Here is an 18,325-nt window from a genome sequence, read left to right as displayed (position 1 = left end):
CCCTCCCCAGTAAGAAATGCAAGAACAGCTGCATTGGGACTATCTGTACCGCAGCCGCAGAGGAAGTGCCACTGTTTTAGCTTCTCAAATCATAATTAGTAAGAGGCAACACAGAGGATTTCCAAGCATGTAGCAGTTAAAGGAACCGCATTGAGATCAATGACACCAAGAGGGTTAAAACCAAACACAAAGGAAGGCTAGAGTGACCAGACAGCAAATGTGAAACATTGGGATACGGGGTGAGGGGGTAATAGGAGCCCATAAAAGAAAAAGACCCCAAAATCGGGACCGTCCCTATGAACTTGGAACAGCTGGTCACCCTAAGGAAGGCAGACCCTTTCCCTTCTCATCTGTGCAAATGCAGCAGTAGCAGTTGATAAGCAAAAGTGATTAACCCGGGTGATGAGCAGTAGAGGTGAGATACCTCCAGCATCCAGCAGGTGGCGATGCTGAATCAGGAAACCAGCAACCTTGCTGGCTTGAGTTGACAGAAGCTAAATGGAAGGAAGGCAGCCAGCTGGTAATGATTTTTAACCCCAGCTAACCTGGGGATGGGGTCCAATCAAATTCCCCTTAAAGTGAATGGAAAGTTCCCCAGTGGCTTCAGTGGGAATTGAATCAAGCCCTAAGAGCGGGATTTTCAAAGTGCCTAAACAGATTAGGTGCCTAAATCCCATTTAAATCAGTGGGAGTTAGGCACTTCTGAAAAATCCCACTTATAAATCTAGACTTCAGCCCATCATCAGCTTCAGGATCAGAGCCCTCCACTCAGTCCCCTGTTTGGGTCTAATATTCATTCTGTGTGGCTTCTTTCATGAGTCCCACAGCTACCTAAGCGCAGGATTCATTTGTGATATGGAGTAGCACACAAACACTTATGTCTGTTTTCCACTACATTCTGATTGTCCTGTGTCTAGTATTTTGGATGAAAAGACATGGTAGTGAGAAAAAAGGAGGATCGCTGAGAAAAAAAAGAGCTCCACACTTTGACGTTACAAGCATTAAGTGCTAACGATATTAGTTTCACACCACTATGCCAGTTTCTTACTGGGACGGTAGTTTATTTTGCACGACCTACCTGATCCTGAGTTTCCTTAGCAAAACCATAGGGGATTTAGCAAGAAGAGTTTGCAGCTGAGTCCCTCAACTCTATTATTTTCAATTTTCTTGCAGTGATGGCACTAAAATTGCTGAGTAGGTCGAAAGGACACATATCAACATCATGTAGCCATCTGAATGCTAGACAGTGGAAATGTCACCGAAGGAATAACATGCAATACATGATAAATTATGGTCATCTCATCATGGGCTTGATGCTCCCCCGTTTCTTGAGGGCGGGATCCCCAAGAGGATGTAGGCGTTGAGATGCTGCGCAATGTAGTGTTTAATTTTTAGAAAAGAGTCACAGAAGCAGCACTGATGTCCACAAAGCTGGGTTAGGCTCCCTATACATTGAATGGGGAGAGAATGCGAGAAACAAAAGCCTGCATGGAATCACCAAGACTAGCCAGTTAGGAGATGCTGATCTCACACTGTCTGGAGTGGTTCACAACTGGGAGTGCCAACCTCAGGTGGACTGTCAAAAAGCAGGGCAGACACCCCAACCTGGATGCAGGGTCTATAATTAGGTTTCACCAGCCCAGTAATCAATGTGAACACCTGAAGCAATATAACAGTCTAACCATGGAGTCACGGACAGTCCCCTGGGGGCACTCCGGTCTATCTAGCCACCCAGGCAAGCTGCAGGTAGTGATCATTGGTTGTTATACATCAACCATCACAAAAAATTCAGGTTGCTCCCAGTCCCAAGAGACTTACCCCAGGTCAATTGGTACCTCAGATCTCACACTAAAGACAACACTTGTAACCAATCCTACAGTAAACAAGTTAAGGATTCATTAACGAGGAAAAATAAATGAGGAAGCTATTTCCAGGTTAAAGCAGGCAAACACATATACCTAACTGAGTTACAGTCTATGGTTCCAAAAGGTGACAGAGTTGTAGCAATCTGTCAGCAGTGTGAACTGACCCCGGTTGATCCTAGGGGTCTCTGCTTCTGTTTTGCAACTTCAGCCGTGTGGGAGTTCAAACAGCAAAAAAGATGAAAAAATGTTCTTGTCAGCTAGTTTTATTTCCTTCTTCCAGAATTCAGGTTGATGGGAGGAGCCCTTTCGCATGTAGTTTTCTCATGGGTTTGAAGGAACAATTAACAAATTCTTCGTATTGTGAAGTCCCACAATGGCCTTGTTAGTTTGGAATACCTTGTTGATACTTAGGACAGATGTTCTCAAACTGAGGGGCACAGAACGTATTCTGGATGAGGGGAGCGTGAAAAACTTTAGGGGGAAAAAACCCCTCACTGTTCACGTATTACCCACAGCAATGATTAGGGGTCTACTTAAATCATGGAGAAATCACACATTTTTCACGGGTTGGCCAGGGCATAAAGAGCAAATTTTGCAGCTGTATTCCTACCATTGTATATTCCATGCCACTCTTACTTCTATGCTGCTGCTGGCGGCAGCGCTGCCTTCAGAGCTGGGCATCTGGCCAGCAGCCACTATTCTCCGGCCGTCAACACTGAAGGCAGCGCAGAAGTAAGGGTGGCAATACCGCAACACCCCTCCTCCCCACAATAAGCTTATGATCTCGTTTTGGGTCAGGACCCCACGTTTGAGAAATGCTGTTCTTTACATCACAAACAAATGATCTTATCTTCAGGTAGAAGGGGATCTCCAGATAGCTGTCTCAAGCTCCCAAACCAGGATGGAATTGCTGTGCTCCGAAAAACAGACGCACCTCTCACACTAGTAACAACAGCGTGATACCAGTAAGAAGTATCTCACTTTAAATTTACATTATTGTATCCTGAATTGGCTCTGTTTGAATCAGTGCCTCACTGTTAATATTTAGGGAGAGTTGCAGGTTGATTTTTTTAAATCAGTACATGTATTTGGGTGGCGGGAGGAGGGGCATAATCTACTACAGACACAAAGAAGGGGGAGGGCGATCAACTGCGTTTGAGAACCACTGATTTAAGAGACGACCCCTCCTGACTAGGTTCACAGGTTCAGAGCAAACATTTTTACCAGTCTTAAAGCAAAAACTCTGTAGTCCAGTGATTCAAGCCCCTGCCTCCCAGGTGCATGATGCTGGCTCCAGTCCCCCCACCCCCCGGCTCCGAACCCTTCGTTCATTATCCACAGTGGAACAGCTTCAACAGGAGAGATGGAAGGAGCCGAACATCCTATAGCTCTGTATTGGGAGCATCCTTCTGAGAGGTGGGGGAGTCCCCATTCAAATCTCCCCCCACCTTTAGCAGAGAGGGGGGAATTGACCCTTGGTCTCCCATAGCCCAGGTGAAAGCTCTGAGCACTAAATTCTATGTTGGGCTTCTCCTCTGGACGGGGAATGGGACCCGATCCACTAGCCTCGGAGCACACCTACCAGGTTAGACCCCCACAGCAGAACACCTGCCTTCTCCCACTTTGTGATGTGTGGTGGGGCTTAGGCAGGAGACGAGCGGCTGGGTGCCTCGAGTGAGGCAGTGGTGCATGTGCCCAGGGACAGAAACACAAGTGTCCAGGGAACTTTCACCCTGAAAACCCAGGTGCCAAGTGAGTTTAGGCACCTCTGGGGTTCAGCAGGAGTTCTGCGGATCACAGTGGAGCCAAAGCTGGGGTTTAGGTGCCTACATCCATGGACTAGCCACCTAAGTACCCTTGTCCACTCCATTAGGCCATTCTTCAAACCATACCAGGCACTGCTCCTGGCCACCCCCAAGCATCCCCCCCCCCACACACACACATAGCGGCACAGGACAGCAGTAGCTGTGCTTCTGTTTGCCTCCTGGGCTTCCAATGCTGTGCTCAGCTTTCAACACCTTCCAGGCTGAGGGGACTTATCCCTCCGGCTAGGTTACACAAGAGGGGACATGAAATTCTTCCCTTCCCCCGGGGGGCCCTGACAGGCAGCAGCTTTCCCTGGCTCCTGGCCCTAGCCAGCCTTCCGGACTCCACCGCGAGCTCAATCTCTACTCTCCAGCCACCTTGTGCCCTCCTTTAGCTCTGGCCTTGGTGCCAGAAACCAACTTCAGGTGCCATGGAGCAGGGCTGGCTGGGCACCCAGCAGCCAATTAACCCTTTCCTGGCTCATGCGCAGTTCTAAACAATGTTTTCTTGTCTTCTATGGACTCCTTTGTCGCATATGGACAGAGCACATGTGGGACTGGCAGCATGTCCATTTTTGTCCTCGGTTATGCCAACTCCACTAATTATGCATAGTAGAACCACTCATTATAGCCATCCTCAAATCTAAGGCAGCCGTGTTATCACCGATTTCCCACAAACAGAGCACCTTCTGCCTGTCTAAGGCCCCAATCCTGCAAAGACTTAAACGCATGCTTAACTACACGCTGTGTGAGTAAACCCATTGACTGCAATACAACACTGCATGCTTACATCTGTGCAGGATCTGATCCCAAAGGGTTTCTAGGGCCTAGAGGCATAGGCTGGGATTTACAAAGGAGCCCAATTTCATAGCCCAGGTGCAGTATTTCCGCATGAAGTGTCTGGTGACTTTTCTGAGGAGTTTTTAATGTCGTAATATCCTTAAGGTGCATAGAATAGTAAACCGCAATGGCACGTGCGTGTTTATTGTGCTGCCACACACAATAGAAACTATTTAGTGACACAGCTGTGGTGCTCACTCACAGATCCAGCTCTCAAAGGATGGGGATCACGCTGATTACATAAGAAAACAGGCATATTTCTTGTACGAGGTGCAAAGGATGCTGAAAGAATGTTCTGGGGCCCTGCAGAACAATACATTCTCTCCCTGAAATAATTAAGCAATAAAACACAAGATGTGCTGCTATTTTTGGTACATGCCTGCAGCTGTGTTGGGAAATACACCTTGGATTGCTTGCGAATTGTTGATATATACCCAGTGTAAGAGTCCTTCCTAGTCAGTTCCTCTGGCGAGAAGCAGATGAAATCTTCATCTGTCATTCAGAAGCCAGATCAGTGCGATCATTTAGTCTGACCGCCTGCGTAACACAACCCTAGGCCTTCTCTGACTTGATTCCTGTTTGAACTAGAAAAAAACATCCCATCTTGAGTTAAACATTTCCAGAGATGGAGAACGCACCACAACCCTTGCTAAGTTGTTCCAATCACCTTCACCGTTAAAAAATTGCCCCTTATTTTTAGTGTGAATTTGTCTCCCTTCTAGCCATTGGTTGCAGTCAAATGCCTGCTTAATGACACTGGCGCAAAACAAGCATCAGTGCGGCACCTAGGGATGTTCTACTCACCTTTGTAATGCTGCACAACCAGGAACAGGAAGAATTTACCTCGGCTCAATTCCACTGTCTGCTAAAAATTCCTTCTGCAGTTTCATCTTGACACCATATGCTTCAGCGGAACTAGCCCAAAACTCTTGCACAGCGTCGTCGTGTGCTGTTAAAACAACTCCAGAGGCTCCACAGCAGAGGTGGACGCATCTCAGTAATGGATGAAACATTTTCTCAGTGATGGTTTGTAATTTACACATTTGTAAAGGGCTTTGGGATCTTTCAGCGTTAAAGCAGCTATTACAGATGTAATCGATTAGTACCCTTCCTACTGGCATTACTGACACTCCTAGACACACTAGACTTTTTTAGCACCATTAACTTTTTTTTTTAAAGGAAGGAAGGACAAGTGTAAGTAATTTTCACACTTCATTTAAATCATATAACGAACAGCCCCAGGGCAGGGAGGATATTGACTCTCATTGTGGTGTGAGAGAGACAATGAAAACTGTTAATAAATTATACACATTTATACTAATTGCAGATCTTGGGACGAGGCATTTATTAACGTATAATTATGGATGTTTGAAGAAAGAGATGAACTAAGCTAATAAGCAGTCAGTTAGAAGACTGCTGTGGCACCTGCTCAGTTCCAAGTTGTTTGATGCCCCAGTGCTACCCAGCCCAAAACTGGAAGACAAAGAGAAGCTGCAGAACTCCCAGCAGCCATCTCTTGGGTTCCACTAGATCATTTAACATCAGCAGAAGACACATGAACCAACGGAGTATGATATAGTCAGGCAACATCAAGGTGTGACGAAGTGGGAATGTTCTTAATGTTTTCTCTGAATACTGTGTGAGTGCCTCAGTTTCCCCTATGCATTTCTTAGGTATCCAGGTGGGGAGGAACAGGGTGTGTGATTGTTGCAGAGCCCAAGAGGGCCCCTGTGATACTGTCTACACAGATAATGGCTGACACTCTGGCTCCTGGCAACTAATGGCCTGGGTCCCTCCTCTACAAAGGTGCCAACTGAAGGTGTTGGAGAACAAAGAGATCAGGTGACCTCTTGGCCTGGGAAAGGATCAAAGGCAGAGGAGGAGCTGGAGAGCTGCAATTTGGAGCTGGTGGAGAAAATGAAGAGGAGGCCAGACAGACCTACTGGACTCCCCTAGCTCCCCTTGGGGAAATAACCCTTTATTTCCCCCTGACGAATTGTACCTGAAATGGTTACAAACAACACGAACAATCACTGCAATTGAAAACAGAGAGAAAAGAGAGAGATTTCTCTCTCTTTTACAGCAGCCGGTGGTCAATCAATTCCATCTGTTGGTACCCATGGGAGTGCCGATTTGTCTCATGCATTTGATTAGCACGAGGACACCACTCTCAGCCTGTCAGGCAGTGCTGGGGGAAGTTCACATGCATACTTTCCCCCAGGCCTTGCAAGAGGGAGCTTGCCAGTAAGAGCAGCAGCAAAGATGCAACTGAGAGAACTGGGAGCTGTCCCGGGTCTAAGCATGGCTTTGATCTTGGGAACACCCACTCGCCCCTGCTGGAGAGACCTTTGTAAATATCAGCAGGGGGACAAAATACACCGACAATATATATTTCCATACATGCTACTTAAAGGAGGCTCAATCAGAAACCTGAAGGGTTATAAATTTATCCCCATCAACTATTTCAAGCTGATAACGGTCCTTTCAGCTGACCAGGTCCCCTTCATTCAGTTCAGGGCAAAAAATCCAACTGTGAATTACTGCAGTCACAAGACAAGACACAAAAAGGACACTGCGAGTTTGATCTCCAGCCGAGATGCCTTCTGCAGGACCAGAGTTCAGCCATTTGAAATCAGCTTCTGAAACACAGAAAGATTCTAGCAGCATTATTCACATTAGACTGTTGGTGGTGTTTTCCTCCTAGGGAACTAAAGGCTTCAGCTCCTGCGTGACTGCTCAGACAGCTGCTCAATGAATCCTGTTATGGGATTCATTAAACTTTTCAAAACCAGTTCCTCAGCAGCAACATTGCAGCAAGATGTGCCATCAAGCCATTATTTTGGCCCACAGTGATGTGGAAGCTAGGCAGGCAAACAAAACAAAACACGAAAGTGCCGAATTGGTATGTACACGGTATACATACAGAGAAGTTAAATAAGAACAAAAATACTTTTGCTGAAAGATTGCAATGTAGCACTGCTTTATATCTTACCATTCTGAACAATAACATACAAGAACCCCAAATCAGAGAGAGACAAAACAGGCTGCTCCCCAAAAAATGAGAGAGACACAACTTGTCCCACTTTACTCTAAACTGGCTATCTGAAGAATTGACTCTGATCACATGCTTCCTTATAGAATCCCCTACCCTGTACGCAGGATGAGTAAAAAAATCCCTTCGGCTTTGAAGTGACAGTTTGCAATTTTTTAAAAGTTTTCTATCCACAATGCAAGCTCTCTCCACGTGCCAAGAGCCTCAGACTTCCCCTGGAGAGACACCTTCTATGCATGAGAGAGACCCTTTCAGCCCATGGCCTGTCTGCTTTGTCAAGAAGGGGCATAAATAGTATGAATTATGATGGATTCAAGTTTTGTTTTGTTTTTTTAATTTATAAAGTGTCCCAGTTACTGGGTAAACTGTGCCTTGGGCCTCTTTCAGTCCCTCTCCAGTGCACCCCTTACATGACAGGCCTGGTTTCCTCCCTCACTTTGGGTACAACCACTGTCAAGCTGGATCCCTGGCTCCCAATTGTGTTAATGACACAGAGTCAGTCTAGTTTGAGCACCACGAGGAGTTTCCCTTCGAGAGCCTGGGACATTTCCCATTTGCAGGGACCCAGAGCCAGTGTCTCCAAAACAGCCCGTTGTTCGTTCGTTTCTCAAAGGGACAATGCATTAGAGCAAAGTGCCCCTCAGCCCAGCTGAGTCCATCTCTGGCTTGTTTACAAGTCCCTGTGTCTCCCTGTTCCTCTGGGTAGCAGTCAGACGGTCAGCTTTTCTCTGACACACGCTTGGTAGCTTCTCCTAACTCCCCTCTCCTCCCATCCTATCACACTCCTCCTCTCCCTTTTCCAGTGCCTTTAGGTCTCTTTTGATCGAGGCATGGCCTTGGGAGGGGGCTGTCTTATCTTCGCCATTGCTCCTGGCCTGCAGGTTTCCGCATTTACAGCCTCCTCTGATTTAACTCCATCCTGTCTGGCCAAACACACAGAGGCCTGCACACATGATCTGAACAGTAACAGGGCTATTTCCCAGTTGGGCACATGGGGAATCTACTCGGACCATCTTTGAATGCCAGATTTTTTACCGTGGCCAAATTGGACACCTGATCACTAGCACCGAGACCGAGAATGCCGGCCTCAGCTCACGTACTCTACAGAGCCCCAGAGTGGACAATTTCAATCCACGTGTTTGAAACCATGGGAGAGGGGGGGAAAAAAAAAACAACTAACTATAGATCCTACTGTGTGGGAGGGATATAAAGGAGGGCACCAGGTACTCCTGATCTTATGAGCCATCAAGGCCTGTCTGACACCTAGTTTCCATGCTGACTGAAGGAGATTACCATGCACAGAAACAAACCATGCAAACTATTTAATGGCTATAATCCTGCAGGAGGACAAAGATGTCGAAAGATGACCTGACTCAAAGAGGATGTTGTGCACTCATTTGTTTTGCTCCCCAGGGCCTCTGAAGATCCAGCTTGTGTACAAGGCGGGGGTATCCCCCTGCGCACTTGGACGCAATAGCTAACTTATTACACACGCATGCTGGAGGATTCAAGATTGGCCTGCTATGCATTTGCTGAACTGTCACGGGGCATCAGCTGTTGTGGGTTCTCTGCTTTGCAGCCCAGCAATGTGTCATCTCTATCATCCACTGGGTGGCAGTGGCTCCCAGGCTTTATTGGGTGTTGTGGTCTGTTCGCAAAGGTTTGGTTTTGTAAAGCTATGGTCTGTTTGCCATTGATGGAAACCAGGAAAGGGCCAAGACTGACTGGAACCGATGCTAGAGAGGATAGGGGCGAGGAGCAGCACTAAAACCCTGGACGCCTCTGTGGGGCCTGGGGAACTAGCTCAATGATTGCGTTTCTTCCTGTAGTGGCTAGGAACCAGCCAGCCCTGGAGCCTGGTTGGGCTGGATGCTAAACAGACACAGGCGAGTAGCAGACCCTGCTCCAAAGAGTGAACAGTCTAAAGCCAGACGGAGCGCAGGGAGGGAACACACAGCCGAATCAGGGTGATGGTGAGAAGCTCCGCTTGTTGGGGTGGATTTCGTTAGGAGAGGATGATGAGCGATATGAGACCCACAGCTGGGAAGGGAAGGGAAGGAAATTGTAGTCAGCCTGTTTACAGTCCTTTGGCCAAGACTTTCAAAAGTGCTAGTGAGTCCAGGGCCCAACCTAAGCGCCTTTAACAAGAGCCTGATTTTCAGAGGGCAGCGGCTCAGCCCCTTCTGACAACCCCTTTAAGGCATCCCACGTTGGGCCTCCAAAAGTGGAAGCGCCCCCCCCAACCTCACAAAGGCACTTTTGAAACCTCGGGACCCGTTTCTGTTAGCACCTGTTTCACTCGGATGCCTAGTGAAGCCTTAGGCAACAGGACGTCTTGGTTAAAGACTCAGAATTCCCACCCCCTTTAACTGAGGTGGGAGAGGTTACAATACATTTCTCCAAGGCAGACCAAAAAGCCCTCCCATGAATCCAGGGGAGACGAGGTCTGACAATATTTATATTTCTGAGGTAATTAAGAAGCAAGAGAAAAAAAAACCTTTAGGATCCAGAACTGTACCCCCATAACGTACAGGGGATTGTGGGGGGAGAGATGGGGAATTTTTATACATCATCAAGAAGCAAAACAGACTTGGACAAATCATTTCCCAGCTCCGGGCCTCAGTTTCCCCATTTGTAAAACAGGGAGGATATTATTTACCCTCTTCATGAGGTTCCTGCAGCTTACAGATGAGACGTTCTGGGTAAGAATGACGTATTAGGGAGATGATCATTATTAATAAACTCAGGCACAAACCCAGTGCTTTGTAGGTCACAGCTGATCAGAGTGATGAAGATAGACAGACTATGGCCAGTCTAAAGCATCCTTTATCATGCCCATTGCAGAGTAAGCGTCACCAAACCCATTAAAACTCAGATCACCTTAAACAAGCTGCCCTCACCGCTCCCATTTCTACTTGTAACTGGAGGTCTGGGGGTTCTGTTATCTGCTCGCTGGCTCAGTGCTATCAAGTACAATTGGTGCAATGAAGTGATTTATCGCTGGGCGTTCTCGCTCCCTGCTGGGGCACAAACAAAGCTCTCTGTCTATCCCTCCTGCTACAAGCAGCTATTAAGGTATGTTTGGCTGAGCCGAGTTAGAAAAACAGGTTGGCAAATACTTGGGGGCTGTGACTCTGCTCTTCCGTGGGCTGCGCCCTGGACACTGCCTAGCCTGAACATGACAGTCCACTGGGCCCTGGCATCTGCCGAAGGAGTCCAGTCCCCCCCGTGTGGGTACGGAGTGGGGACAGCACTCTGAAGCCCTTTGCACACTTGGACAGAGGACAGGGAGAACCCTGGTGCTTCATCTACCTGTGGGATGTTCTGGCCCCACGAGGCCATCTGCCATGGGTGTGGCGCAGACCCCAGCCCCAGCTGCTTACACGAGGGCTGAACATGACCCCCTGGCTCTGACCGGCCTCTCCCTAGCTCCTTCATAGCTCCTTGTCCCCTGCATCTCCCCCACATTCTGCACATGGGGTAAGTAACACCAGAGAGCTCAGGGCAGGGAGGAATCTGTCCCTGCAGCTCACCACCTTCCACTTAGAGAAAGCCTCAGGATGGAGAGTTAATAGCAGCAGCGTTGCTAACACCAAGCATTCAAACGGCATCAATCAAAAATGACCCCATTGGCTTCCAAAGTCACGAGTGTGGCTTCGAGATGTCGGAGGAGAGTGCTACCAGTTGGCCCGCCGACCCATCGGACCCCTCGTCCCACAGTACCTGGTGACAAAGAGGAAAAGAAACCCTTTCGATTTATGTTCAGCCACCTTTCACCCAGGGCTTTCAGAGAAGTCACAAGGACGTGGCCTTCAGCCCATCATGGCCTGGTCCTGTCCCGTAAATAATTATTTCCTGCTGAGTCAGGTGATCCCACACGGCGCCCTGTCAGGCTCAGACTTAAAGGTCAGAAGGGACCATTATGATCATCTAGTCTGACCTCCTGCACAACGAAGGCCACAGAATCTCACCCACCCACTCCTGTAACAAACCCCTGACCTATGTCTGAGCTATTGAAGTCCTCAACTCGTGGTTTAAAGACCTCAAGGTGCAGAGAATCCTCCAGCAAGCGACCCCTGCCCCACGCTGCAGAGGAAGGCAACAAACCTCCAGGGCCTCTGCCAATCTGCCCTGGAGGAAAATCCCTTCCCAGCCTCAAATAGGGCGATCAGCTAAACCCTGAGCATGTGGGGAAGACTCACCTGTCCTCAGTCCCCCCAGGGCTGCGTCTCTCCCAGCTGCTAAGGTGTCATCTGAGCAAAGACAGACAAAGGCCACCAGAAGCAGTATGTTCTTATGCTGGTGCATTAGACCAAGGTTTCTCTACCTTTCCCACATTGCCCCCTGCTGCGATCCACCCCCCGGCCAGCTGGGACCCCATCTCCTATTTAGCAATATGACAAGGACTGGGCAGCAGCAACCCCCCAAACCCTTGTAGGGGTCACAACCCTAGGGTGCAGCTCCACCAGCTCTGGGCCCCAGGGAGGGGGCACACGTGGGCAGTTCCACCCCTGCAGACAGACGTGACAGCACTGGCCAGTGACTGGAGCGTGACCTTCAGCTCCGCCTGCCCCAGGGCGTGGGCTGGTCTCCTCTGCCTCGGAGTTCACGGGGCCTGGCATAGCCATCGACCTCCCTCGTTCCCACCAGCCCTGCCCGAGTCCCCACTCTAAAGGCAGCGACGCTGGCACTGTAGGAGCTGATTGGTGGGTGTTAGCGCCAGACGGGGCCTTCCTCAGCAGAGGGATAATCGCTGTGCTCTAGACTTTGGCCTTGGCAAGAGCTGGCAGCCCCATCCCTGGTTTCAGCGCAGCGGCACCTTGGATTCTCCAGTTAGCCGAGCTGTGCAATTTCTTATCAGCTGCTGAGAGTCCCAAAGGTGCCGCCTGCAGAAACAGCCTGCAAAGCTCCCTGCAGCGGCAACAAGCCCAAAAACCAGCCTCCGGCTGCATCTAGCCCCAGAGGTAGGCGGGAGGCAGTCGAGCTGCAGCTCCTCCCAGGCCATGCAGGGGCTCTGCTCTAGCCAGGTGCAATCAGAGCCAGTACTTCAAGTCTGGCCAGATTCTCCCCAGGTGAGGAAACATTTGAGGACAGCAAGATAGCAGGGCCTCCGCCCAGCCCCAGGCTTCCTTGGCGGCTAGTAACACGGCATGGCGCAAGTGGTCTCAAAAGTCTAGGATGCTGCCCAGATGCTGTGGTGATGGGCACCAAACAGATACCTGTAGTAATAAATACAAGTATTGAATTAATTGTATTAATAATAGTGTATTCAATAGGACTAGTGAGGGGAACAAGGCAGGATGGCTGCATTGGCCTGCACTCCGGGGCTGTCTCTGACTTTCCCCGGGAACGTGCTGTCAGGGTTGCCTGGCTCACTTAGATTTCGCTTGACGCAGGTGCTTGCCAGCCTGGGCACAACCCAGTTCCACCCATAGCATACAGCACCCCCTGCACCGCGGTCTCGGACAGAGCTGGGCCGTCACGCAGCTCAGAGGCCCAGTCCAACCCCACGGAAGGGCCCATATGCACTGAGAGGGGCTGGGTTTTACCCATGTCAGGTGACAAGCAGGTGGTAACTAGGTTTCTCTCTGTCTGTGATAGCCTGACCCCGGTACTGTAGTCTCCGAGCCCATCTCGATCCTGGGAGATGGGGCAGTGCTGCTAGCCTCATTTGCAGGTCAGGAATGGAGGCCCAGAGAGCTTATGGCTCAGATCTGCAAAGGGATTTAGGGTCCTGATTCCTGGGGATTTCAACAGAAGTTAGGAACCTAAATGCCTTGGGGTATCTGGGCCTCAGTGAGTCACTCCAGGGAGCCTTCGGCAGAGCAGGGACATGAATCCGGGTCTCCAATGGCCCATGCTACCATCCTCCCCCCCCAAGCCAGCCGTACTCACGTTCCCCAGCACAGTCTGAGAACGGTCTGCCCCAAGCCCGGTTTTATAACAACCTTCCTGTTCCCAGTGGTCAGGAAGGCTCAGATGGGCCTGAATCCAAGCTCTGGCCCCAAACAGCTGGGCTCTGGATCAGAACAGAGCAGCTTGTGCCCATTTTCCAGTCAGAACCCAGAAAGGTTCCCACTGCAAGGGCTTGTCTGCTTGGAAGTAAGGAACAGGATGTTAAGCATCCAGTGTAGATAGGGCATGTTGTGTTTAGTGTTACAGAAGCTGGTCATGGGTGAACCCTACCAGATCCATAGGGTAACCCCTGAGCAGATGGCATGATGTTAAACCTGACTTGTCCCTGTCCGCACCGTTAACATGACTCCTCAAGGTCGTGTTCTAACGTGACCTCATTGTCTAGCGAGGAGAAAGCGCTGGGGTACCTAGGGCCTTGCAAATGGTGCCCTTGAAAGCTACCCAGCTGACTCAAGGGTTTAGATTAGAGCCGTGGCCCTGGACAACGTATCAGCCCCTTGCTGGGAAGCAGCATCTCCTGAGCTACTCCCAGGTAGCACCAATTCCCTGGAGCACCGATGGGGCTTTAGCCTACCAGCAGCTGTGGCTTTTGCATTCCTACGTGGGCAAAGTTTTCAGTGGAGACAGACAGTTGTGCTCATGAGCAGAGCCCAGAGCCTCTGGCGAAAAGATGCTGGGTGGGGGGGTATCCCTGGCGTCAAGGATTGGCCTGGCCAGTTCTGCCAGAACATGGATCTGCAGCTTCTCCAGCTGGAGTGGGACTTCCCCAGACCCACTGTACAATCATGAGCACGGAAGGCAACCTACAACTCAGCTTCACAAGATGCCCAGAGACTCTGTTTTCACTTTAGGATAAAACAGGAATTGAACTTCCCTTGCCAGCTCAATCCATGGCCCCTCCAGTGCCCCAGCCCTGGAGGGGAACAAGCTAACAGCAGCCGAGGTGCTGGGTTCTGCAGTGTGGGAATGGGCCTGGGGGAGACTGTAGCAGAATGACATGGCTTGGCTGACCCCAACCTTGCTCTCTGACCCTTCTTCTGGCCCCTCTGAGGCCCCAGCAGTGTGGCTCTCTGCCCCCGTTAAAGGCTGAACATGCCCCCTCCCCTGCTGATCTAGGGAATGTAGGCAATTTCAGGATTCAAACCCAGCTCTCCTGCTGTGCAGCGAAGAGCTTGGGCCATGAGGCTATTGGACTTGCATGGTGGCTCCATGGCTGGACGCTCAGCTCTGAGTACCCTCTGGGAAGGAGAATAAGCCCGGGGGTGAAAATCACCCTATGGCACCCCTGCTCCATCTCAGCAGCAGACTCCTAGATTCCCAGGCCAGGAGGGACCTTCGATCTAGCCTGACCTAGTCTAGATCTTTCTAATCTTCTATCCAGTCTGACCTAGAAGATCAGATAGTCTAAATAGATCTAGTATCAGAGGAGTAGCCGTGTTAGTCTGGATCTGTAAAAGCAGCAAAGAATCCTGTGGCACCTTATAGACTAACAGACGTTTTGGAGCATGAGCTTTCGTGGGTAAATACCCACTTCGTCAGATGCACGTAGTGGAAATTTCCAGGGGCAGGTATATGTGTGTGTGTGTATATATATATATATATATATATATATATATGCAGGCAAGCTAGAGATAATGAGGTAGTTCAATCAGGGAGGATGAGGCCCTGTTCTAGTAGTTGAGGTGTGAAAACCAAGGGAGGAGAAACTGGTTTTGTAATTGGCAAGCCATTCACAGTCTTTGTTTAATCCTGAGCTGATGGTGTCAAATTTGCAGATGAACTGAAGCTCAGCAGTTTCTCTTTGAAGTCTGGTCCTGAAGTTTTTTTGCTGCAGGATGGCCACCTTAAGGTCTGCTATAGTGTGGCCAGGGAGGTTGAAGTGTTCTCCTACAGGTTTTTGTATATTGCCATTCCTAATATCTGATTTGTGTCCATTTATCCTTTTTCGTAGCAACTGTCCAGTTGGGCACAAGAAGACTGTCCAGTTAGGCACAACAGCACAAGAAGAAGAACTCCACATGGACTCCTCCTGAGGATCGAAATGACAGTCTGGACCTCTACCTTGAATGCTTCCGCCGACGTGCACAGGCAGAAATTGTAGAAAAACAACATCGCTTGCCTCATAACGTAAGTCGTGCAGAACGCAATGCCATCCACAGCCTCAGACACCACCCAGACATTATCATCAAAGAGGCTGATAAAGGGGGTGCTGTTGTCGTCATGAACAGGTCTGACTACCAAAAGGAGGCTGCCAGACAACTCTCCAACACCAAATTCTACAGGCCACTTCCCTCAGATCCCACTGAGGAATACACTAGGAAACTGCAACATCTACTCAGGACACTCCCTACACTGACACCGGAACAAATCAACATACCCTTAGAGCCCCGACCAGGGTTATTCTATCTACTACCCAAGATCCACAAATCCGGAAATCCTGGACGCCCCATCATCTCGGGCATTGGTACTCTCACTGAAGGACTGTCTGGATATGTGGACTCTCTACTCAGACCCTATGCCACCAGCACTCCCAGCTATCTCCGTGACACCACTGATTTCCTGAGGAAACTACAAAGCATTGGTGACCTTCCAGAAAACACCATCCTAGCCACTATGGATGTAGAGGCTCTCTACACAAACATCCCACACACAGATGGAATACAAGCTGTCAGGAACAGTATCCCTGATGATGCCACAGCACAACTGGCTGCTGAGCTCTGTGCCTTTATCCTCACACACAACTATTTTAAATTTGATGACAATATATATCTCCAGATCAGTGGCACCGCTATGGGCACCCGCACGGCCCCACAATATGCCAATATTTTTATGGCCGACCTGGAACAACGCTTTCTCAGCTCTCATCCACTCACGCCCCTTCTCTACCTACACTACATTGATGACATCTTCATCATCTGGACCCATGGGAAGGAGTCTCTGGAAAAATTCCACCACGATTTCAACAGCTTCCATCCCACCATCAACCTCAGCCTGGACCAGTCTACACAGGAGGTCCACTTCCTAGACACCACAGTGCAAATAAGTGATGGTCACATTACCACCACCCTATACCGAAAACCTACGGACCGCTATGCCTGCCTTCATGCCTCCAGCTTCCATCCCGGGCACATCACACGATCCATTGTCTACAGCCAACCACTGAGGTACAACCGCATCTGCTCTAACCCCTCAGACAGAGACCAACACCTACAAAATCTCCACCAAGCATTCTCAAAACTACAATACCCGCAGGAGGAAATAAGGAAACAGATCAACAGAGCCAGACGTGTACCCAGAAGCCTCCTACTGCAAGACAAACCCAAGAAAGAAACCAACAGGACTCCACTGGCCATCACATACAGTCCCCAGCTAAAAACCTCTCCAACGCACCATCAGGGACCTACAACCCATCCTGGACAATGATCCCACACTTTCACAGACCTTGGGTGGCAGGCCAGTCCTCGCCCACAGGCAACCTGCCAACCTGAAACATATTCTCACCAGCAACTGCACACTGCACCATAATAACTCTAGCTCAGGAACCAATCCATGCAACAAACCTCGATGCCAACTCTGCCCACATATCTACACCAGCGACACCATCACAGGACCTAACCAGATCAGCCACACCATCACCAGTTCATTCACCTGCACCTCCACCAATGTAATATACGCTATCATATGCCAGCAATGCCCCTCTGCTATGTACATCGGCCAAACTGGACAGTCACTACGAAAAAGGATAAATGGACACAAATCAGATATTAGGAATGGCAATATACAAAAACCTGTAGGAGAGCACTTCAACCTCCCTGGCCACACTATAGCAGACCTTAAGGTAGTCATCCTGCAGCAAAAAAAACTTCAGGACCAGACTTCAAAGAGAAACTGCTGAGCTTCAGTTCATCTGCAAATTTGACACCATCAGCTCAGGATTAAACAAAGACTGTGAATGGCTTGCCAATTACAAAACCAGTTTCTCCTCCCTTGGTTTTCACACCTCAGCTACTAGAACAGGGCCTCATAATCCCTGCATAACGCTGGCCCTAGGATGCAGGGAGGCGGAGGGAGGCCTGCGTTTCACCTGCCTTCCACAAGCAGGGCTTTCCTTGCCCTCTCCCCAGTACTGGATAGGGCCAAGCAAATCACTGAGTACAGAATCTGCAGATCAAGTTCTTTCATTGGTGGCGGGTGGGGCTTTGAACTGGGCTAACCGTGGTGGAGGCAGGCTGGGGGCATTACAGGGCCCCTTTCCCCATCAGAGGGGAGAGCCCCGAAAAGCCCTTCGAATGGATTACAACTGCCTCAGTGCTCTTCGATCCTGGGCTGATTGGTTCCTGTTACTAACACTTCTCCCCTGCTCTCTTCCACTTACGATGGTCGTTTCTGCTTTACCCCATAGTGCTGCGAGCATCCGTCCAAGTTGAGTTTGGGGCTGCTCAGCTGCACTATTCCCAAGCTGAGAATCAGTAAATCCAAGACCCTGCCTCCCTCCTCTGCTGCCGAGTGGGGAGTTGGCTTAGCCTGCAGCCCCCAGAGCGATTAAATTTATTGCTGCAGATAAAGCGGCAGAGGCGCTTGTGCCTCGGCCTCCGAGGAGCCAGGCCTGCAAAGAAGGCAGCTACTGCAGCATGGGAGTAATTGCGATCTCACCTGGCCAGATGCCACAGCAATGGGAATGGTTGGAGAACGTGGATGGAGAGAGATCAGCAGCTTGCCTAGTGTAGTTGGTGCCACGTAACTGACCTGCAAAAGGCTCCTTCCTTTTTCGCCAATCCCTGTAGAGACCCCAGGACCGACCGGGACCCTGACTTCTGGCAGGTCAGCCTGAATCCATCCCTGGCCAG

The 18,325-nt window shown here is 49.7% G+C and overlaps 1 long non-coding RNA gene across 1 annotated transcript; it reads right to left on the bottom strand.

Annotated features, from left to right (window-relative positions):
• Window positions 1-7,409: 7,409 nt before the first annotated feature.
• On the bottom strand, window positions 7,410-14,967 carry LOC115637743. The gene is made up of 2 exons (XR_003997342.1): window positions 11,765-14,967; window positions 7,410-11,285 (listed from the first exon to the last, which is right to left on the bottom strand). It is a non-coding gene; the product is annotated as an uncharacterized LOC115637743 (long non-coding RNA).
• Window positions 14,968-18,325: the final 3,358 nt, after the last annotated feature.

The sequence above is a fragment of the Gopherus evgoodei genome, chromosome 20, assembly GCF_007399415.2.
Source record: "Gopherus evgoodei ecotype Sinaloan lineage chromosome 20, rGopEvg1_v1.p, whole genome shotgun sequence".
Classification (NCBI taxonomy): Eukaryota; Metazoa; Chordata; order Testudines; family Testudinidae; genus Gopherus; species Gopherus evgoodei.
This window is presented reverse-complemented; position numbering and strand designations above follow the sequence as displayed.